At 40.3% G+C, this 24,149-nt stretch overlaps 1 long non-coding RNA gene across 1 annotated transcript; it reads right to left on the minus strand.

Annotated features, from left to right (window-relative positions):
* Positions 1 to 982: 982 nt before the first annotated feature.
* Positions 983 to 16,353, minus strand: LOC110740539. Its single transcript, XR_002515235.2, has 2 exons — positions 14,779 to 16,353; positions 983 to 1,278 (listed from the first exon to the last, which is right to left on the minus strand). It is a non-coding gene; the product is annotated as an uncharacterized LOC110740539 (long non-coding RNA).
* Between the last annotated feature and the right edge of the window lie 7,796 nt (positions 16,354 to 24,149).

Raw genomic sequence — 24,149 nt, forward strand, 5'->3', positions numbered from 1 at the left:
CTTTCTGATAAGATCCTAGGAATTGAGCAAGTGTGGCCAGACATGCACAGTAAGGCGCAAAATGGCAGTTTGACTGGTGTATGACCTTCCTCTGGGGGCACTAGACCAGTAAGGGAAAATTTCCCTAAGACAGCATGTCTTTAACTTCAACTACCCAATGGCACATGCTGCCCCTCCCAGATACTGAGGAGTCACTGCACATGCAGCAGCTAGCCAACAGCCCACCCACGGGGAAGGAGGACGGGAGAAGACCAAGAAAAATAAACAGAAAGTAGTAAATCTATAAGATTCCTGAACCAAAGATGGGGGGCATTCAATCTTCCTAGTTGCCCAAGTGTACTCTTCTTTGCTTCAATAAACTCTTGTTTCTGCCCTCAAATCTATGTCTGTCTCTTGGTCAAATTCTTTCCTCCAAGAAGACAAGAACCAAATACTAAAGACCCCACCTAGACTTGCCACTGGTAACAAAATGAGAACCACCACAAAAGATAAAAAGCATAATTTAATAAACCATCTACAGTTTCTGTAAATACACTTAATTCCACAGGAAGGTCTTCTAATTTTATACTTAATTCAACAATTGAAATTCAATTTTAATTTGATTTAAAATACTTATCAGTCATAACTCTTAGACATTATGAGGATAGATGGGAGAGCATAAGACAGTGTTTCTACCCCAGAACTTGCTTTTATTGTGCAGTCAAGACCTCAAGTGGTAACAGAGACTACATTAAAAGAACCATTGGTTTTCCCAGCACAGATAGTTTGGAGGACAGGGAGAAAAAAACAAACAGCCTCTGTAAGTCCTCTTGAAGAGTCATTTTCCACAGGACCTGAGTGTATTAACGAAGATGAATGGCTCACACTAGATGAACAATTTTATATCATTGAATTATGTCTATTAAAGTACATTTCATGCCTCTTAATTGTTGAATTAAAGAGGTCTCTTAGAATAGCAATAACATACTAAAACTGGTCATGATTCCTGCTTCAGCAGCCATTTTATTAGAGCAATAACTCATAGAGCTGAACTAATCACTCGTTAATTAATACTTAACTTTTTTTTGAGATGGAAGAAGCAAGGTGTTCTCAGAGTAATTGCAATGCGGTTTGTGGAATGTGTACCCCAAGCAGCACCCTGCTGGGACACTTCTCTCAAATCAGTTCAGCATTTGCTGTGTATTTATTCAATTGTGTTTGTCCTTACTGGTGGCCTTTTCCCCATGACTACTTGTCCATTATCAGAGATGTAGTGAAGAATTGCAGAGTGATGAATTCCTGGAAAAGAGATTTGTGGTCATAAATATATTCCTTCCTTTCCTGAGGCCCAGAAGGAGCAAGGGGAAAAACATCAGGGAAGCAAGTGGAGAGCATGGGGGGAAAATAAACAAAAAACACCACCATTAAATAAAGAGAGAAAAAGAGTTAGAAAGTTAAAAAACAAAGGCAAAAAACAAAGCTAAGGATAAAAAAAAATGTGGCAAGAATCAGTAGTGTTTATTTAGCTCTACCAGTCCTGGACGTTTGTATACAAGGGCCAGGAGCAGCTCCCCATGGTCCTGGGAAATGGTAGAAGTACAAGTACAAACACCAGGTTTTGAATCCTCTGTAAACAGAGGCTGTGCTATGCATGAATAGGTAAGGACAGGTACTAGTTAAGGAATTCTGCCTCTGTTATTCCTAAACTAGTTACAAGCTGAGAAATGATGTGTTTCCAGTGAGGCCGAGAGACTATATAACAGTATTTACTAAGATCCTCTAATGGAAGCCAATGTGGCAAGTATAACACAGAAGAATCCCTTGCATCTGTGGTTTGCAAACTATTTCCTGCTGAGCAGAGGTGCCTCAGGGTATACTAGCTGGGAGAGAGAGGGAGAGAAGGAAAGAGTGAAGCTCCTACTCTTCTCTTTCTCCTGCTTCTGCCTCCACCAAAGCAACCAGCTCCTACCTGTGGGTCTTATGTCAGATTCTGTGCTGCTCAGAAAGAAAATAATTTGAAAAACACTCTAAAAAATATCCGTAGAGAAGTGCACCTTCCACATACATGGTATTATTATTATTGTGTATTTTTTGATGTTGTCACCTTAAGCAATCCAGACTGATGATGGAAAAAAACGAATTCTGACAAAATATACTTTAAAGGACTTATTCTGAGCCACTATGAGTGACTGCAGGGTGGATTACACAATCTCAAGAAATGCTGAGAAAGTGTGCTATTTGGTTTTAGGTACAGTTTTTTAGTTACAGTTTGATTTCACACATTTCGGGTAAACCATAAATCAACACAAGGAAGATATACATTGGTTCAGCCCAAAAAGGTGGGACATTTCGAAGCAAGAGCTTATAAGTCATAGGTGAGTTATAGAGATTCTTAAGTTGACAGTCGGTTGGGAGAGTTAAGCTATTGTCTAATGACTTGAAATCAGAGAAAGGAATACCCAAGTTAAGATATGGGGGTTGTGGAGACCAAGGTTTTTATTATGTAGGTGAAGCCTCTTAGGTAACAGCCCTCAAAAAGAATAGATGGTAAATGTCTCTTTTCAGACTTTGAAGGTGTCAGACTGTCAGTTAATCTCTCCCAGATGCAAGAAAGGCCTAGAATGGGAGAGGTCTGGCTACATTAATGGAGATTTTCTACAGATGCAAATTTTCCCCACAAAAGAGCTTTGCAAGGCCATTTCAATCTGTTAACTCTGTGGAAGCCATTTCAAAATATGTCAAGGAAATATATTTTGGAGTAAAATCTTTGTATTTCTTTCAGCATCTGCTGTCTGCCATGTGATGCTATACCAGAGTCAGGTTGAAAAGTAAGTCACATTATATAGTATTAACAAAACCCATCTGATGAGATCTTATGGTTTGTAGAGCGTGACTGCCCAGGTCCCTTTGACAGGAATTTGGAGAAGTGAAAAATGGTCAAAGTTTAGTTCTTAAGACAATTTGCAGAAATGAAGGTATGATAAAAGCAATACAAAAGCATAAACTTCCAAATCCAGTACTTTTCCCACTCTGGCTTTCTGAATCTTTAAAAGGATGCTTTCATTACCTTTTGGGCAGTTAGGAGGGAAAAGTAGAGTTTTTATTTAATTGAACTCTTTTCCATGCTTATTGAAATGTCCAGACTTTAAGTGTACAGTTTAAGTTTGCAAAATATAAACACTTCTGGAACTACTACCCAATCAAAATATAGAACATTTCTGTGACCTCTGGAAATTTTCTCATGACCATTTCCAGTCAGTGGTCCACAGAGTCAACCATTGTTCTGATCTGTATCATTATGAATTAGTTTTGTCCTTGACCATCACATAATCAGATTCACATTCTGTATACTCCTTAGATCTGACTGCTTTCATTCAGCATTTTGAAGATCCATCTGTATTGTTGTTCACATCAGTAATTCACTCATTTTTATTGCTGAGTAGATTTCCATTTATGAATACGGCACAGTTTGTCTAACCTGTTGATGGACGTTTGAGTTGGTTTCAGTTTAGGGCTACTACAAAAAAAGCTGCCATGAATATTCTTGCAGTTTGTGCATATGAGTGTACATGAGTCTTAATTTATCTTGTGTAAATGCTTAGAAATGGGATTTCCGGTTCACATGATTACTATATGAAAATTGCCAAATAATTTTCCAAGATAACTGTAGCATTTTACAACCTCCTCCACAGAACTAAATGAGAGCTCCAGTTGTTTTACAACCTTGACAAGATTTGGTGTGAATGGTCTCTTAAAACCTTTAGCCATTACAATGGTTGTAGTGGAATTTCGATGAGGTTTAAATTTTTTATTTCTGTAGTAACTAATATATATTTAACCCCTTTTCCACGTGCTTATTGACCATTCTTACATCTTCTTTTTTAAAGTGGCTATTTAAACCTTTGACCACTTTTATGGAGTTGTTGCCTTTTTATTATTAATCTGCATGTGTTCTATAGCAAGTCCTCTGTCCTTTTCCACAGTTTATGTGTTGCCTATTCACTTTCTTAATGACATCTTTGTTGAGAAGTTTGCAATTTTGTTGACGTTAAATTTTCCTTTTTTTTAAAACTTTTATACTTAGTACTTTTTACAAAAAAAAATTTGGGCTACTCCAAAACAGGAAAATATCCTCCTATTTTTCCTTCTGGAAGCTTTATAATTTTAGCTTTTACATTTAGGTCTATAAACAGTCTCTAATTTGGAGGTATGTATGAGGTAGGGATCAAAGTATTTTCCATACAGATATCCAGTTATACCATCACCATTTCCTGAAATGAGTTTTCTTTGTTTTTAAATCTCACTGGATCTTTTGTTTGGAATCATTTTGCCCTGTATGCACATTCCTATTTCTAGGCTCTCTAATGTGTTTCATTTATTTGCATGTCAATAATTATTGTAGATTTATAATAAGCCTTGAAATCAAGGAGTATCAGTCCTCTAATTTTGTTCTTTTCCAAAATTGTAGGTTTTTAATTTTCATAAAAGTTTTGCATTAGTTTTTCAATTTCTTTAAAAATTCTGTTTGGGTTTTCATGAAGATTACATCAAAGCTACTGATCAATTTAGAAAGAATTGCCATTTTTAACAACATTGAGTATTCCAATTCATAAACAACACATATCACTTCATTTGCTTAGGACTTCTTTAATTTCTTACAGCAATATTTGTAGTTTTTGGCATAGTATAGTTTTGCACATCCTTTTTTTAGCTTTTATTTTAAATTCAGGGGTACACGTGAAGATTTGTTTTCTAGGTATACTTGTGTCATGGGGGTTTGTTATGCAGATTATTTCATCAACCAAGTATTTAAGCTGAGTACCCATTAGTTATGTTTCCTGATCCTCTCCCTCCTCTCACCCTCCCCCCTCTAATAGACCTCAGTGGGTGTTGTTTTAGCTCCCACTAATAAGTGAGAGCTTGAAGTATTTGGTGTTCTGTTCCTGCATTAGTTTGCTAAGGATGATGACCTCCAGCTACATCCCTGTTCCAGCAAAGGACATTATCTCATTCTGTTTTATGGCTGCATAGTATTCCATGGTGTATATGTATCATATTTTCTTCAACCAGTCTACCACTGATGGACATTTAAGTTGATTCTATGCCTTTGTTCTTGTGAATGGTGCTGCAATAAACATACACATGCATGTGTCCTTATGATAGACCGATTTATATTCCTTTAAGTATATACTCAGTAATAGGATTGCTGGGTCAAATGGAAGTTTTGTTTTCAGATGTTTGAGAAATTGCCACACTGTCTTCCACAAATAGTTGAACTAATTTACACTCCCACCAACAGTGTATAAGTGTTCCTTTTTCTCCACAACCTCACCAGCGTCTGTTATTTTTTGACTTTTTAACAGTAACCATTCTGACCAGTGTGAGATGGTATCTCATTTGTGATTTTGATTTGCATTTCTTTAATGATCAGTGATGAGCTTTTTTTCATGTGCTTATTGGCTGCATGTGTGTCTTCTTTTGAAAACTGTTCCTGTCCTTTGCCCACTTTTTAATGGGGTCATTTGGGTTTTTTCTGGTACATTTGTTTAAGTTTCTTATAGATGCTGGATATATAGACCATTGTCAGATGCATAGTGTGCAAAATTTTCTCTCATTTTGCAGGTTGTATGTTTACTCTGTTGATAGTTTCTTTCGCTGTGCAGAAGCTCTTTAGTATTTTTATTAGATCTTATTTGTCATTTTTTTGGCTTTTGTTGCAATTGTTATTGGTATATTCACTATAAAATCTTTGCCTATTCCTATGTTGATTTGGTTTGGCTGTGTCTCTACCCAAATCTCATGTTGAATTCCCATGTGTTGTGGGAGATACCCAGTGGTTTGTAACTGAATCATGGGGTCATGTCTTTCCATGCTGTTCCCATGATAGTGAACAAGTCTCACTAGATCTGATGGTTTTAAAAAGGGGAGTTTCCCTGCACAAGCTCTCTCTTCTTGTCTGCTGCCATGTGAGGCATGCCTTTCACCTTCCACCATGATTGTAAGGCCTCACCGGCCACGTGGAACTGTAAGTTCATTAAACCTCTTTCTTTCGTAAATTGGTACCAGGAGAGTGGGACATTGCTAAAAAGATATCCAAAAAATGTGGAAGTGACTTTGAAAAATGTGAGGGTAACAGGTAGAGGTTGGAACAGTTTGGAGGGCTCAGAAGAACACAGGAAAATGTGGGAAAGTTTGGAACTCCCTAGAGACTTGTTGAATGGCTTTGACCAAAATACTGATAATTATATGGACAACAAAATCCAGGCTGAGGTGGTCTCAGATGGAGATGAGGAACTTGTTGGGAACTGGCGCAAAGGTGACTCTTGTTATATTTTAGCAAAGACACTGGCAAGATTTTGCCCTTGCCCTAGAGATTTGTGAAACTTTGAACTTGAGAGAGATGATTTAGGGTATCTGGTGGAAAAAATTTCTAAGCAGCAAAGCATTCAAGAGGTGACTTGGGTGCTGTTAAAGACATTCAGTTTTGTAAGGGAAGCAGAGAATAAAAGTTCAGAAAATTTGCAGTCTAACAATGCAATAGAAAATAAAATCCCATTTTCTAAGAAGAAATTCAAACCGGCTACAGAAATTTGCATAAGTAACACGGAACTGAAAGTTAATCCCCAAGACAATGGGGAAAATGTCTCCAGGGCATGTCAGAGGACTTCATAGCAGCCCCTTCCATCACAGGCCCAGAGGCTTAGGAGGAAAAAGTGGTTTTGTGGGCCAGGCCCAGGGTCCCTGTGCTGTGTGCACCCCAAGGACTTGGTGCCCTGTCTCCCAGCCACTCCAGCCATGGCTGAAAGGAGCCAACTTAGAGCTTGGGCAGTGGATTCAGAGGGTGCAAGCCTCAAGCCTTGGCAGCTTCCACATGCTATTGAGCCTGCCAGTGCACAGAAGTCAAAAATTGAGGTTTGGGAATCTCCGCCTAGATTTCAAAGGATGTATGAAAACTTCTGGATATCCAGGCAGAAGTTTGCTGCAGGGGTGGGTTCCTCATGGAGAACCTCTGTTAGGGCAGTGTGGAGGGAAATGTGGGGTCGGAGTCCCCACACAGAGTCCCTATGAGGACACTGCCTTGTGGAGCTGGAAGAAGAGGGCCACTGTCTTCTAGATCCCAGAATAGTAGATCCACTGAGTGCTTGCACTGTGTGCCTGGAAAAGCCACAGACACTCAACACTAGCCCAAGAAAGCAGCCAGGAGGGAGGCTGTACCCTGCAAAGCCACAGGGGCAGAGTTGCCCAAGACCATGGAAACCCACCTCTTGCATCAGCGTGACCTGGAGGTGAGACATGGAGTCAAAGGACATCACTTTGGAGCTCTAAGATTTGACTGCCCCACTGGATTTCAGATTTGCATGGGGCCTGTAGCCCCTTGTTTGACCAATATCTCCTATTTGGAACAGCTGTATTCCCCCAGTGCCTGTACCTCCATTGTATCTAGGAAGTAACTAACTTGCTTTTGATTTTACAGGCTCATAGGCAAAGGGATTTGCCTTGTCTCAGATAAGACGATGGACTGTGGACTTTTGCATTAATGCTGAAATGAGTTAAGTCTTTGGGTGACTATTGGGAAGGCATGATTGGTTTTGAAATGCGAGGACATGAGATTTGGCAGGGGGCAGAGTGGAATGTTATGTTTTGGCTGTGTCCCCACTCAAATCTCTTGTTGAATTTTCAAGTGTTGTGGGAGGGGACTGGTGGGAGGTAATTGAATCATGGGGCAGGTCTTTCCCATGCTGTTCTTGTGGTAGTGAATAAGTCTTACAAGATCTGATGGTTTTAAAAAGGGTAGTTTCTTTTCACAAGTTTCTTCTCTTGTCTGCTGCCATGCTTTCACCTTTCATCATGACTGTGAGGCCTTCCCAGCCACGTGCAACTGTAAGTTCAATAAATCTTTTTCTTGTGTTAATTGCCCAGTCTTGGGTATGTCTTGATCAGCATCATGAAAACGGACCAATACAATGTCCAGAATGGTATTGCCTAGGTTGTGGTTCAGAGTTTTTACAGTTTTGGGTCTTACGTTTAAGTCTTTAATCCATCCTAAGTTGATTTTTGTATATGGTGTAAGGAAGGGGTCCAGTTTCAATCTTCTGCATATGATTAGTTAGTTATCCCAGCACCATTTATTGAATAGGGAATACTTTCCCCAATGCTTGTTTTCATCAGCTTTGTTGAAGATCAGATAGTTGTAGGTTTGTGGTCTTATTTCCGAGTTTTCTACTCTGTTCCATTGGTCTGTGTGTCTATTTTTGTACCAGTACTATGCTGTTTGCTTACTGTAGCCCTGTAGTATAGCTTGAAGTCAAGTAGGATGATGCCTCCATCTTTGTTCTTTCTGTTTAGGATTGCGTTGGCTATTTGGGCTGTGGTTTGGTTCCATATGAATTTTAAAATAGCGCTTTCTATTTCTGTGGAGAATGTCATTGGTAGTTTCATAGAAATAGCATTGAATCTATAAATTGCTTTGTACAGTATGGCTATTTTAATGATATTGATTCTTTCTATCCATGAACATGGAGTGTTTTTCCATTGGTTTGTGTTACCTCTGATTTCTTTGAGCAGAGGTTTGTACTTCTCCTTGTAGAGATCCTTCACCTCCCTAGTTAGCTGTGTTCTTAGGTATTTTATTCTTTTTGTGGCATTTGGGAATGGGATTGTGCACCTGATTTGCCTCTCGGCTTGACTGTTGTTGGTGTATATGAGGGTGAGTAATTTTTTTATGTTGATTTTGTCCTGAGACTTTGCTGAAGTTGTTTATCAGCTTGAGGAGCTTTTGGGCAGAGACTGTGGGGTCTTCTAGGTATAGAATTATGCCACCTGCAAACAGGGATAGTTTGACTTCCTCTCTTCCGATTTGGATGCCCTTTATTTTTTTCTCTTGTGTGATTGCTCTGACCAGGACATCCAATACTATGTTGAATAGGTGTGGTAAGAGAGGACATCCTTGTCTTGTTCTGGTTTTCAGTGGAAATGCTTCCAGCTTTTGCCCATTCAGTATGATGTTGGGTGTGGGTTTGTCATAGATTGATTTTATTATCTTGAGGTATGTTCCTTCAATGCCTAGTTTATTGAGAGTTTTTAACATGAAGAGATGTTGAATTTTATCAAAAGACTTTTCTGCACCTACTGAGATAATCATGTGGTTTTTAGTTTTAGTTATGTTTATGTGATGATCACATTAATTGATTTGTGTATGTTGAACCAACCTTGCATCTCAGGAATAAACCCTACTTGATCATGGTGGATGTGTTTTTTGATGTCTTGCAAATCTTTCATTGGGTTTATTCCAATGTAATGTTTTTTTGATGATAATGTAAATAATATAGTTATTCTTACTGCCATTTTCAAAATTGACACTTCTGGCCTAGAAATACACTTGATATTTTTACATTAAACTTAGATCCTGTGATCTTGACAACTTAACATATTTGTTCTGAGAGTTTATCAATTATTTTAGATTTTCTACATATACAATATGCTGTCTTCAAATAAAAAATAGTTTTACTTCTTATTTTCCAATATTTTTAACTTTTATTTATTTTTTGTGCCTTAATGTATTGGCTAGGACTTACAATACAACGTCGAATCGAAGAAGAAGGGATGACAAAGAGTACCCTGGATATTTCTTTACTGTCCTCCCAGAAGGAGGGAGGTGGTCAGCTGGAACACACCCTTTCCTGCTGTGTATGGTCTGCTTGACCACTGTTTCTACACCTCCAGGCCATTTGCTCTCCAAAACAGTACCCTATAAGAATCTCCTTATCATCCTTAATATTTCAACTTAATTAACATCTTGCCATAGATTCCTTAATTGACAACCCTATCTAAGTAGCATCCCTCTCTATCCTGGTGCAATGCACCACACCCCCTCATACATTTCTAACCATAATTATTATTTTTATTTAGTTAGTTGTTTATTATCTGCATCTCACACAAAATTTAAGCTCCCCACAAGCAAGAACTTTGCTTGTCTTCTTTACTAATGTATCTGGGGAGCCTAGCAGAGAATCTGCTGTTTAAACAAATGTCTAGCAGATGAATAAATAGGCCTTTTACAAAATACTTGTCCTGCTCAGAGGAGAAATCATAGACACTCCCTTTGCTCCATACAGAGGAAGACAACAAGGAGAGGGGACACATTGCATAGCCCTGAGCACATTGCTGCCAATCCTCAGGTATGAAAAGTGTAGATTTATGTCACACGTTTCCTCTGAAATGTCGCAGGTGTCATATGAAGAACAGGAAAAAGGATATGTGATCTGCTTCAAGATCAGAGCAGGAGAGAAGAGAACTGGTTAGGTCATTATTAGCCAGGATTCTCTAGAGGGACAGAATTAATAGGATAGATGTATATCTAAAATGAAGTTTATTAAGGAGTATTAGCTTACATGATCACAAGGTAAGGTCCAACAATAGTTCGTCCACAAGCTGAAGAGCAAGGAAGCCAGTCCGAGTCCCAAAGCTGAAGAACTGGAGTTGGATGTTTGAGGGGAGGAAGCATCCAGCATGGGAAAAAGGTGTAGGCTCGGAAGCTAAGCCAGTCTAGTCTTTCCACGTTCTTCTGCCTATTTTTATTCTGGCCAAGGTGGCAGCTAATTAAAGGGTCCTCTTCCAGATTGAGGGTGGGTCTGCCTTTCCCAGTCCACTGACTCAAATGTTAATCTTCTTCAGCAACACCCTCACAGACACACCCAGGAACAATACTTTGCATCCTTCAATCCAAAGATGGCGCTCAATATTAACCGTCACAGTCATGAAGGGACTTGCAGGTCAAGATATCATAGGATTTTGAATGAGGGACTCATAGAATTACATCCGGGCTTGAGAAGGTTGTGTTCAGCGGCCACGTGGACCAATTGTAGAGAGTTGAGAGTGGAAGCAGCATACCAGTAAGAGGTCAATGCCTTGGTGCACTCAGTCTATTGGTCCAGGCTGTACTAAAATATCATAGCTCGGGGGGTTATCAACAACAGAAATTTACCTCTCACAGTTCTGGGGGTTAGGAAGTCTAAGATCAGGGTGTTGGAAAACTTGGAATCTAGGGAGGGTCTGCTTTCTGTTTCATAGATGGTTGCCTTCTCATTCTCGTCCTGTGGTGGAAGGGGCAAGGCAGCTTTCTGAGGTCTCTTCTCTAAGGGCACTAATCATGACCTAGTCACCCCCCAAGGGCTCCATCTCCTAACATCATTACATTGGTGATTAGGTTTTAACATACGAATTTGAGGGCACATAAATGTTTAGACGATAGCAGCCAACAACAAGAGTGAAAGGCAAGGAATAGTGATAGAGTGACAGTGGATGTGGAATCAAACGGAAATCATAAGAGAATCTGTGATCAGGTTAGCATGGGGGCCAAGAGAGCAGAGTAGAGTTAAAGGTATTGCTTAGTGTTAACAATTAAAAAGAAAACAAAAGTGCAAGGCTCAACTCGTCCTAATCTAACCTGCCCTCTTGACTTCCAGCACAATCTCCAAGCACAACTTGTTGGAAAATCAGGGCTGCCTTTTTGCAACTGTCCCTTGCTTCCTCACTGTTGGAAGTTCTCACAGACGTCTAAATGAATCCCACATAATGTAAAGCAAAAGGAACAAATAGCTTACTTAAAACTCAGACCTTTTTTTTTTTTTAAGATTCAGGGAGTACATGTACAGGTTTGCCATGAGTGTATTGTGTGACGCTGATGTTTGGGCTTCTAATAATTTCAGCACCCAATTAGTAAACATAGAACCTGATAGGTAAAAATTCGGATTTAAAAAAAATAAGATGTTACTTTTCTTTCTTTCTATCATCTTAGGAAAAGAGAAAACCTCAGTGGCTTTCTTTTTTCTTCACCACATTTGGGTTTTCTTTGGGGAAAAAGCTCAGGATAAAACCAGATCTGCATTAAGCACCTGTTTCTCTGCAAAGTCACAGACAGCTCTCTGCTTTAGCAGCACTTTTTATTTTTTTTGGTTCCCTCTTCAAGAGCATTTGGATAATAAAAGAAAAGGCCATTACCCTACACACACACCCACTACCAGCTGCATTGAGAACACGAATGTGGATTCTGTCAAGTAGTTGGCAGAGGAAGCCCAGCTCCCAGCTCCAAGCAGCCACACCACAAATGGCGTCAACTTGGGGCTGTATTTTGTGTCCTCTCTGAGGTGAGTAGTTTGTTTTCAAACCATGTAGATGATACTAGTATTCAGGTTGGTTTTTCAGTGCTGTCTGCAGGGACTGAAGTTTCAAAACGAGGCAAGAGGGACTGTCTGAGGGTAGAGGGGGCCATGCGGGATTTTCAGAATCCTGCTGCCTCGTCTGGCACCAGTGGGCACAGCAAGGCTGGAGCATGGGGTCTCCCTGCCATGGATGCCCAAATAAAAGGATTCGGAGGGCAAAAACTTGACTTCAAACTTTCCAACTTCATCAGCTTCCCATAGTATCTGGCAACCTCGAGTGTTTTCCAGCTCATATTAAAATGACTCTGCTTCTTTAAAGAGATGTAAAAATGAAGATTGAGTGATGGAACATTACTCCTCAAAGAGGCTCAGATGAATTCCAGATGTACAGAAGAGATGTCTAGTGTCTTTCTCCCAGTTCTGCCATGGATTTGCTGTGTGATCTGGGGAAATCCATATAACCTCTCTGATTTTTTGTTTCCTTATCTAGAAAATGTGGGGATATGTATAAATGATCTGTGCCATCCCTTTCAGAAAAATAGCAAAATAAAGACAAAACTGATTCTGTTATCTCTGCCATGCTGACATCTAGTTTCTACTTGAATGTTCCCAGTGACAAGGAGCTTGCTACATTTTAAAATGACTCAGTTTGAGTGCTGGAGGTTTGTTTCTTGTATCTCTTCCTTTCTTTACTGTGTCAGTACAAAAGGAAATTCATTTCTGAAGGGACCATTTCTAGGATCAACACTAATATATTAAAGTTCTAAAAATACCATATCACTTTAGTAAGAGCTACCCAGCATTTATTTACTTGCCACCAGATTCCTTGGAATTTTCTTAGCTTGACTCAAAATATTCATGCAAACCAAGCTAAAAAGGAAGAGAAGGCAAAGGAAAACACAGTAGTTCTCTTTTTAATTTTTAATTTTTTCTACCTGAACAATGATCGTTTTTAAGGACAACATTTCTCACAGAATGGAAAAAAACGAGAGCTAAACTTCCTGGTTATCTTCATCCAACTCTTCTTTTGACCCAGCAGAGAAACTAAAGACAAGATAAGTGATGTGACCTACCCAAGGTCACACAGCTGAGATTAAGCCCACATTTCTGGACTCCTAATTCTCAACATATAAATCCATAGATGTTTTCCAAAGGGTGAACCACGAAACAGATTTTTTAAGCTACCAGAAGGTGGTTTTGGGGAGAAGGGGAAATGGGGAGTCAGGTTCTATGGTCAAACGTATTTGGGAAATGCTAGTTTGTTTTGTTTTGTTTTATAGCATGGATTCTCAGAAATTTAAGTATGCTATATTGTTGGGACACAGTCAGGAAAGCAGTAACCGCTGTAGATTTCTAGCAGAAAAATATTTAATGCAGGCGATTGGGAGCTTACAACTTTATTGGAAGGCCTGAAGTTGCAAAGATCAGGTAAAGCCACCATTAGATCCAAAGAGCACCACAGTTAGGAAGTTGCTGTCACTATCACTAGTGTCTCCAGACCTGAGGTAACTAATATTCAGGGGAATGTCTGGAAAGGACATGAAAACATTGCATCTAACAAATCTCAGAGGTGCTCCAGCCGCTTGCTGGAGAAACAACAGTAGATCTCTCCCTTTTGCCTTTTATTTTTCATGTAAGTGCTTCTCCATTGGCAGCATCTAGTCTGAACTCTGTTCCCTCTGGAATCTTAGTAATGCAGTTATCAGGCTTCTAGCCCCTAGAATGCAGTAGAGATCACAGAAGAGAGTGGTCTATTTTGTTTATTGTTGTTTTTGGAAATGATATCCTCACCCAATTTGAGGTCCCCACTGGAAGCCTGTCAGTTCCCTTTCTTGAGCAACTGATTAAGCCCACACTCAAACCATTTTCCTTATTGGGCTCTCATACTGAAAACCGCTATGCACTCACCCAAGTAGCCTGGGGCCAGAACTCAGACAATTAGGGACAGTCTCTATGCACTGGAGTCCACAAAATTATTCAAATTAGCCAATTCACAGGAAGCCTGTGAAACCCTGCTTGCCATACACCAGACATAAATTTCTCTCTGCATCTCCAGTTTGCTGTTATCCTATCCCTGGGTGCAACTCCCTGTGTGGCCCTGCGTGGCAGCCTTCTCTCCTTCAGAGATGTAAGTAACTAAGAGTTCTGCCCCTCATTTAGCTGAATATCTTTGTTTTGTGCCCACCATTAAAGAATTTTTGGATTTTATAAAGCAGGGGGCGGGAATGGAGCAGAGTTACTACAATCAGTCTAGTGCATCTAATAATGAGCAATGAAGCCGTCCAGTGGAGATACGGTATTTAGTGTTTCCGAAACTTCTTTAACCACATGTCTTCATTTTCAGAGGCAACACTTACTGATATATGTCAGAAAGTATCAAGGTTTCATGAAACTCATTTTGGGCATTATTATTTAAATTATAATTTCAAGGGTTCATATACTTTGAAGGCCCTCTGACCCAGAAGGAAGCAGGACTGGTGATGTAGTGGCCTGGGCTATATTATCAGGGCATTCATGATCACCACAGGATTATAGTGTAATCCATAGTACAGTTGCCATTGTACTATGGATTATACTGTACATAAAGATTATTATTCTGCCTAGATAGTCCCAGCTGGTAGATTTGTACAGGACTTACCGAACTCATATTTCTGTAATCAAAGCCAACTTCTTCTTTGTTTCTTATCCAAATCCTAGTTGATTATCAATATCCAACTCAAGTCCTTTCTCTTCAACAGGAAATTCAACGATTAGCTCAGCTTTCTCTCATCTCTTCATTCTCTGAAATCTTGACACGCTGTCAGCACTTGTCACAAATCTGCCTGTGACATCTCTTGTACTACTTCCTTGCTCTATTTAACAGCTCTTCTCTTATCCCCAGCTGCATTGTAATCTTCTCAAAGGAAGCTTGGATGCTGCTGGGCACCTCCTTAAACGTTTAGAGCAATGCTAAGCACATAATGGGTACACAGATAATTGTGGGCAGGATAAATTAATTAGTTGGCCACTTCAGTTTCTAATACAAGGATTTTCTGTTATTGTTTTGTGTTGTTTTAGAATTTTAGTTGAAGCGGAACCTAGCTTGCATGTGGGTATATTTGTTCATGCAGATGACAGCAAAAGCAGAGTTCCATAAAAACTACTATTATCAAGTGGTAGAAGTGATTTTCCTTACGTAACATTTCTTAGCTATTTTGGTGTTCTTAAACCATGAAGAGCAATGTGACACTTACAAAGTCCTAAGTGTCTTTCTTCCTTCCAAGAATTATTTCAGGCTTGGGTTCCCAGCAATTCAGAGGCAATTTCTATTTCTGCCATGTTCATACTTTGCATCTTTATAGCCTTTAATTTTTTAAAAATGTATATGGTCTATTTATCTTCCAACAATGATTCTTATGATCTGGGTAGAGCTAACACAATATTATTGTCCTTATTTAACCATTGAAGAAACTGAGGGGCAGAGATCCCATCTAATAGGTGGCAAAATCTGGACTTGAAACAAAATCTGCCTCCCAATTTATAGCTCTTTCTAATGTGTTCCAAAGTAAAGAGAAGTGTAAGAATGTATGTATGCATATATGTATGTTATATATGCATGAAATGCATGTATGCATTGTTTTATTAATCAGATAAAGGAAGGAATTTAAATTTTGAAATACTCAATTTTTTTCTCCTCATAAGTTTTCCAGTACAAAGATAACCATACACGCAATTCCCAAACTGATTTTTATCCCCACATACAAAAATAATAAAATAAAAAGGTCTCTCCACTATGTCCCCAAAATCACCTCTAGAAATTTTACAGCTTGCAGGCTGCCTTGGACTACTCATTTGCCATAACAAAATACCATAGACGGAGTAACTTAAATAATAGAAATGTATTGTTTCACAGTTCTAGATGCAAGAAGAACAAGATCAAGGTGACAGCATAGTTGGTTTCTGGTGAGGCCTCTCTTTCTGGTTTATAGTTGGCTGCCTTTTTCTGTGTCCTCACGTGGTGGGAGGTAAGGGTTGAGGGAGAGAGAGCCAGCTCTCTGGTGTCTCTTCTTATAAGGGCAGTAATCCTAACACAGTCACAAAGGGATTATGACCCACACACTCATGACCTCATCTAAACTTAATTATCTCCCCAGGGCCCTGTCACCAAATACCATCACACTGGGGATTAGTGTTTCAACATACAAATTTTGGGGAGACACAAGTCAGCCCATAGCATTCTAGCTCTGCCTTTTTTTTTTTTTTTTTTTTGACAGAGTCTCACTCTGTTTCCAGACTGGAGTGCAGTAGCGTTATCTCGGCTCACTGCAACCTCCACCTACCAGGTTCAAGCAATTCTCCTGCCTCAGCCTCCCGAGTAGCTGGGACTACAGACGTGCACCACCAAGCCAAGCTAATTTTTCTGTTTTTAGTAGAGATGAGGTTTCACCATGTTGAAAGGGATGGTCTCGATCTCTTGAACTCGTGATCCACCCGCCTTGGTCTCCCAAAGTGCTGGGATTACAGGTGTGAGCTACTGTGACCAGCCTTCCATTTTGACAACCCTATACCAGCATTAACTCTAAAATCTAAAGTTTAAAGTCTTATTTAAATATCACATAAATCAGATGGGGGTGAGACTCAAGATACAATTCATCCTGAGGCCAAATTCCTCTCCAGCTGTGAACCTGTGAAACCTGACAAGTTACGTGCTTTTGAAATGTGATCATGGGACAGGCATAGGATAAACTTTCACATTCAAAAAGAAAGGTAGCAGAAGTTCCCAACCAACTCCAAAACCTAGCATGTCAATTTCCATTAGATCTTAAGGCTCAAGAATAATTCTCTTTTTTTTTTTTTTTTTTTTTTTTTTGGCCGGAGTCTCGCTGCTCTGTCACAGAGCTGGAGTGCAGTGACGGGATCTGCGGCTCACTGCAGCTCGCCTCCCAGATTTACGCCATTCTCCTGCCTCAGCCTCCTGAGTAGCTGGGACTACAGGCGCCCGCCACCTCGCCCGGCTAGTTTTTTGTATTTTTTAGTAGAGACGGGGTTTCACTGTGTTAGCCAGGATGGTCTCGATCTCCTGACCTCGTGATCCGCCCGTCTCGGCCTCCCAAAGTGCTGGGATTACAGGCTTGAGCCACCGCGCCCAGCCAAGAATAATTCTCTTTGGCTCCGTGTCTCACCTTCCAGGCTCACTGGCATGTCAATGCCACCCCATAGCTCTAGGTAGCGGTCCTGTCTCCTCAGCTCTGTCCCCAAGGCTCCAGGTGGAGGGCCTCTAGGCCTGTTGAAATGGAGGTGGTAGCCCTGATTATCTCTAAATTGCCTTCAGCGTTATTTTCCACTCCTCTTGAAGAGTAGGGCATGTTCACAGGCAAATAACTCTATGACTCTGTCCTGTCAAAGCCCCAAAGTCCTGCAGCCTTCCTTCATTACATCTCCATCCCCACGTTGGCAATGTTTCCGCATGTATCACACCATAAGCTCTTTACTAAGTAGTTGCTCAGCCACACACTCAGTATGGCTAAGCATGGCTTATGTGGCTCCTTAGAGTAAGCTTTTTCATTTTTCCAGTCCATTGCAGGCACAGAGTTATATTTTTAGAAGTGGAAGTTATACTTAGAAGTCCTGTGCCACTTGCTAATGCAGAGAAAAGAATCCTGGAAAGTTGTTTTATCCACCACCACCCCTTGTCAAAACCGTTCTTCAAACTCATTCCTTTCATGGGCACCAGAATGTAAAAATAAAAATTTAATCATGTTTCCCTGCCATTGACTCTCCAGCAGCAAGACAAAGCCCAGACCCGCCATTTAAGAAACTCCCTTGTTTGTGTCTCTCCAACCTCATCTACCACTTTCAATTTCTGAACTGAATTTCATACCAAATACAGTCAGTTCTCATTATTTGCTGTATTTATGTTCTATAAAGTCACTGTGAGCAGTGAATTAGTAAATACTGAACCACTGTTCCTAAGGGGAAATATAAGATTAGGTTCCTAAGAGCCTCTGGTCGCATTTTTATCAACAGATTGACACATCCTTGTTTTATTTGTGTTTCTGTTTAAAAACCCCTTTTTAAATGTATGTTGTGGATTCATTAACATTGGACTCACAGCCAATGGTACTAGAATTCATGCCTGATCAAAGTCTATCTATCACATGTATTTCCCTGTAAGTCATGTCACAACCTTTTTGCACCTGGGAATATTGGACAGCATGGCCTGTGCTTGGGATCTGTTTTAAACAGCAGAATCACCAACAAAAACTACAAAACTGTGGAAAATGTGGCACTACATGGACCATGAGATGGATACTTGTTTACAGTATGAGAGCTCAAATGAGGAGACAGAGCACCATCTCTGCTGGGAACAGCAATGTCAGGTGACTAAAATTTTTGCTGCTCTGTACATGTCTTTAAATGATGGTGGAAGTGTGGCATGCATTGATTTGGGGGTTACAAATGAATTTTGGCAAATAGGTGAATTTGCAAATACAGAGTGCACTAATAATGAGGACCCACTGAGCTTGCAATCACCTGCTCTAGTTCACAGTGCTCTGCCTGTGTGTCTGTTTACATCCACATGAGAGTGAAAATGCCTGAAGGTGAGGAAGTACACTCTGTAGATCCACAAGTGGAAGGCACTTGTTAAATGTCTGCTGAAATGAACCAAACTTCACATGTGTTGTATTCTTACAGTATGCCAGCCAGGATTCCATCAAGCCAATTGAGGTATAACAGCCTCTGGTCCTTTGGACACATATGATGAAGCCCTTAAACAGTATGTGGAGTTCTCATATCAGATCTCATGACTAGAATGACTGAGAATCTCTTCTGACCAGCTTGTTCTCAGTACTCATGACTTAAGAGGGGAGTAGAGGAGCAAGTTGTTTACCTAGCATGGTACAGGACACTATGTGGGTTCCTCAGACAGTGAGAGCTTCCTACAGAGATGACTGGCCCAGCCAGTTGCCTCTAATGTTTAAAATTCTCTTGTTAGAACCTTATTTCTTTAGGTTAAGCATTTTCAGACAAGTATAAAGGAGGGAAATTAACATTTCTGAGGGTGTAGTATGTGTAAGAACTTTGCATATTTACTGTCTCTAATCCATATAACAATCCTACAGAGGAGATAGAAATATCCCCTTTAGAGGTAGCAAAGAGGCAGTAAAGTCAAGGGACATGCAGAAAGACACTATGTGGTGGTCTGGTCAACATTTGTAGCCAGATTTGTTTCATCACTAGCTAGTTATTTTCACTACCCCATGCTACCTTTTAAAATACGTGTAAGCACAAATACTTCTCAGCAGGAGATCACACAGCCATTAACATTCACATGTTGTTTCTACCAGTTATTCAACAAATATTGGTAGAGAACTTCTAGTGTGCAAAGAAATATGCTGGGACTAGAAGAAATGCAAAGTTGAATCCGGCATGGCTTCTAGATACACAGAACATGTGCATAAACATTTAGAATGTGAGTGGAAATTATACACGTCATAAAAGAAATATCAAAGAGGTCTGTCTCAGCTGGGAGAGTAAGAAAGGCTCCATGGAGAAGAGGGCCCGTGCTTGAGATTGAGGGAAGAGTGATGTCAGCATGGGAACAGCACAGGCATAGGCCAAGGTGTGAGAAAGTGTGGGTTAAAAACTGATGCTCAAGGGAGCTGAATGTAAAAGTAAGTAGGGCACTGTAAGGCAAGATGAAGGAGGATCATTATAAAAATGACTTCACTGCCAAGGCCAGACCTTTGCACTGTAATCATTAGGCAGCAGAAGGGCACTCTCAGTGCCTGAGGAAGGGCATGGAGTGATTTGTGAGGTGGCAGTGTGTACTAGTTTGCCAGGGTTCTATAACTAACTATCACAGACTGGGGAGCTTAAACAACAGAATTTTATTTCTTGCAGTTCTGGAGGCTGGAAGTCCGAGATCAAGGTGGTGGGAGGGCTGGCTTCTGTCAGGCCTCTCTCCTTGGCTTGTAGACAGCCGCCTTCTCCCTGCATCTTCACATGGCCTTCTCTCTGTGTGTCTGTGTACTGATTTCCTCTCCTTACAAAGGACACCCATCATATTGTATTAAGGCCCACTGTAATGACCTCCTTTTAACTTAGGTACCTCTTTAAAGACCCTATCTCTAAGTACAGTCACATTGTGATGTACTGGAAGTTAGGACTTCAGTGTATGAAATTTGGCCCATAACACAGGTATGAAGGATCATGAGAAGGAGAAAGTGGGGAGGCCGGTTAGGAGACATCACAGCAATTGCGAGCAGATGGTGATAATGGAAGAGATAAGGAGGCACACAGTGGACCTTAGTCTGATAGCTTTCCCCTCTGCAAGGAAGACAGCAGCAACAACTGGAATTAACTTGGGAAGCCTTCCTCAGCCCATAGAGACATCCCCAAAGCTATCACTTCTCACTGCCTCCTGGTAGCAGGAGGGTTGCTTCTGATTCTCAACCCACACAGGACAAAATGTCTCATTGCTCTAGTCTCAGAGTGTTTATATTACATCCTCCCATGACTAGAATCTGAATCAGGGCCAGGGCATTCCAGAGTGACAGCTCCCATGAACTAATTATTAATGTTCCTGGCACAAAGTCTGGGTGGGCATTTATTCCTGTTCCCCAAGCCTGTGATGAATGGAGCTTTGTGCAGGCTGCATAATTTCTTGATTTCTCCATAAGTCTGTGCCTTCTGCTGGCATTTTAAGGAATGTATTTTTATGGAGTTTGGAGCTATTCAGTAATTTTCCAGGAGGGCACATTGCCCAGGCCAGATGGACAGATTTTTTTTTTTCTGGTTCTAGTTAGTGAATGCCTGTCTGATAAGATCTTATCCCATCCTACTTGAAAGGTGATGCACAATTTGCTTGTGAGGTGGGTGGTGAAAAATGACTCTATCGGAAGCTTCTTATGGGTGGCTGGGGAGGGCCACCCTTATGTACCTAAAGCTTCCCTGGTCTGGAAGGAAAGTCTAGTCAAGGGACTCTGCAACGATACATGCAAACAATGCCGAAGAAGGGCATTTTTGTCTTAAGAGGTACCTATGTTATAACACAGGATATGATGGGACAGGATGTTATGAAGTCACTCTATCTAAGCAGAGCATTATTCAGTTACTACACTGAGATCCCAGTGTTTCTCTCTGAATTCATTTGTCTTCAGAAAGAGAAGCCTGATGCAGTGAAGTATGATAAAGAAGAATCAACTTTGACTTTCCCAAGAGAGTCACATAGACTTTCAGTTATACTGTATTGTTGGGTCACTTATATTCTATTGCATTCTGCAGTTATTGGACCAGAGCCTCCTTGCACGCTGAGTCCTCAGCAAGGTGGTGTAAACACCAAATAAGGTGGGTTGGGGGCAGCATGTGTAGTTCCTGGCACAAGTGCTGGCACATGGCAGACACTCCTTGTAAGAGACACTTTGACTCTGTTGTATGGGATCCCCTTTCTTTTTTTTATTTTTATTTTTTTTTGACTGACCTTCTAAAGGGAACTGAGGCCAGAAAATACTTCCAGAAAATGGTACCTTTCCTCATGAAGTGGTAATGACGCCATCAATACATAGAAACAGCTGGGGTTTTTTTTCTATGTCTTTTGAGTTTTTAGACAAAAACTTGAATAATAATAATTTTATATTGAATAATACAAATTTGAATAATACTTTTTTATCAGCTTCTAACACTTCCACTTCCTGCTTGAGGGCACATCTGTGTCAATGGGAAGGTGCTCCCTCTCCGATTCCCTCTCCTGCTGCTTCTTCTCTCCCTACAGGCGAGGAGCCCCTGACATCACTTTATTCTGTCAGGTCTTTTGCTGTATATCCTTACTCCTTCTTGCCTCTTCCACCTGCTGCTGCTACTGACATAAAACTCTAAAAGCCCAATCATTTTCTCATTCTCACTGCAGGCAAATATCTTGACTTTTACCAGAAACAACACAAAAATTTCCCAAAAAGAAGAAATTTTTCTTCCCATTTAACCTATAAGAAAATGATGTCACCTGATGGCTGAGTGACTTGTCTTAAATATAGCCCTAGAAACCATGACTTGTATTGTTTTTCAAAAAAATCTTACCGAGGTGAAGAATTCAGACAAGGAGGTTTAACCAACAATGAATCAACCCAAACAAAGAAATGTTAGCACAAACCACAAAAGGAAAAAAAAAAATAAATTGGACTTCATCCAAATTTAAAAGTTCTGCTCTATATGGAATATATAAAGAGGTCTCAACATTCGATAATAAAAAAATGACAGAATAAGAAATGGGCAAAATATTTGAATGAATACTTCAACAGAGAAGATATACTTCCCTGGCAGTCTCAGGAATGAAAAAATAAAAATAAAAAGGCAAATACACCCATGAAAAGAGAGCTAACATAATTTGTCTAAAATAACAGGGGGGACACTCACCCTAGCTTTCAGTGTTCTGGTGAGGGTGAGGAGAAACTCCCATATAGTGCTGGTATTTGACTATGCAAATACCCTGCTTCTCATCATACTTTTACCCATTAATTTTATCACCCATCAAAGATTCTTGCTTCTAAATAATTGTCACTGTGGTGTTTACCTAAAACTAGTTTTCTATTTTTATCACTTCTATGTTTTGAAGACAAATGAATTCAGAGAGAAACACTGGGTTCTCAATGTAGTAACTGAATAATGCTCTGCTTAGATAGAGTGGCTTCATAACATCCTGTCCCATCACATCCTATGTTATAACATAGGTACATCTTAAGACAAAAATGCCCTTCTTTGGCTTTGTTTGCATGTATCATTGCAGAGTCCCTTGACTCTGCTTCCCTTCCAGACCAGGGAGGTTTTAGGTACACAAGGGTGGCCCTCCCCAGCCCACTTGGGAAATAGGTTTGGCAACATCTTCTGATGTCTACCATATACTTACCGTATGACCTAGCCTTTCTATTCGTAGCTATGTTCTCATGAGAAATGAAGACATAAGTCTACATGCAAAAAAAAAAAAAAAAGGGGGGTGGTTCATGAATGCTTGTGGCAGCTTTAGCTGTCATCCTCAGAACTGGAAACAAACTAATGTCCAGTGTCTGGTGAATGGAGAAACCATAGTAAATCCATAAAATGGAATATTACTCAACAATAAAAAGGACAAAAGTACTGATAGAAACAGCAATATGGATGGATTTCACAAGAACTATGGTAAGTTAAAAAAAAGTCAAATTCTAAAGGCTCCGTATTTTACAATTCAAGTTATACGACATTCAGAAAAAGGCAAAACTAAACTAATAGAGAACAGATCAGGGGTTTCCAGGGGTGAAGGTGGAGGTAAGGGTGAATGACCATAAAGAAGATAAGGAAGCTTTTTCAGGGTGGTGCAAAATTTCTATATCTTAATGTGGTAATGATTACCTGACAGTATACATTCATCAACATTCATAGAACTACACACCACAAAAGTGAATTTTTCTCTGTATGAATTATACCTTAATAAATACGTTGCAATGTTCAATGTAAAAAAGAGGGTTGTGACAAATACTCTATTTTACATTCATTCATTCTTCATCTAACCCTTCCCAGGGAGGTCCTGTAAGTCAGACATTGGCAGATAGCTCAGGAATCTAGAGATAATGTGATCTTTACTCACAGTGTGGTGGGACTCGTAAAAGAAAATGTGGCTGTTTTGTGATAGCATATTCTTTGCTGTGACAGAGAGAGCACACAGAAGTGCTAAGGTTGTGGAGGAAGAAGCACAGGAAAGCTCCCTGCTAAGGATTTACAGGAGCTGAGGCCTGAAGAACAATTAGACGGTGAGGGGGAAGGCATTCTGGTGTAAGGAACAGCAGGAGAAAAAACACAGGGGCAGCAAAGAGCCAAGGGGAGTGGATCCTCTCCTCCTCCCTCAGCAGCTGCTGTGGGGGGGATCAAACGGCCAGACAGAGCTTGTCTGACCAGCACTGACCCCCTAGAAGAACAGAAGGAAGGCTGGTCCCCTGACCTGGTGCCCTCACAGCATAGACATTTAGAAAAATTCTTGCTAAATTCTGCCTCACAGTTGAA

Source organism: Papio anubis, chromosome 16, assembly GCF_008728515.1.
Source record: "Papio anubis isolate 15944 chromosome 16, Panubis1.0, whole genome shotgun sequence".
NCBI classification, from domain to species: domain Eukaryota; kingdom Metazoa; phylum Chordata; class Mammalia; order Primates; family Cercopithecidae; genus Papio; species Papio anubis.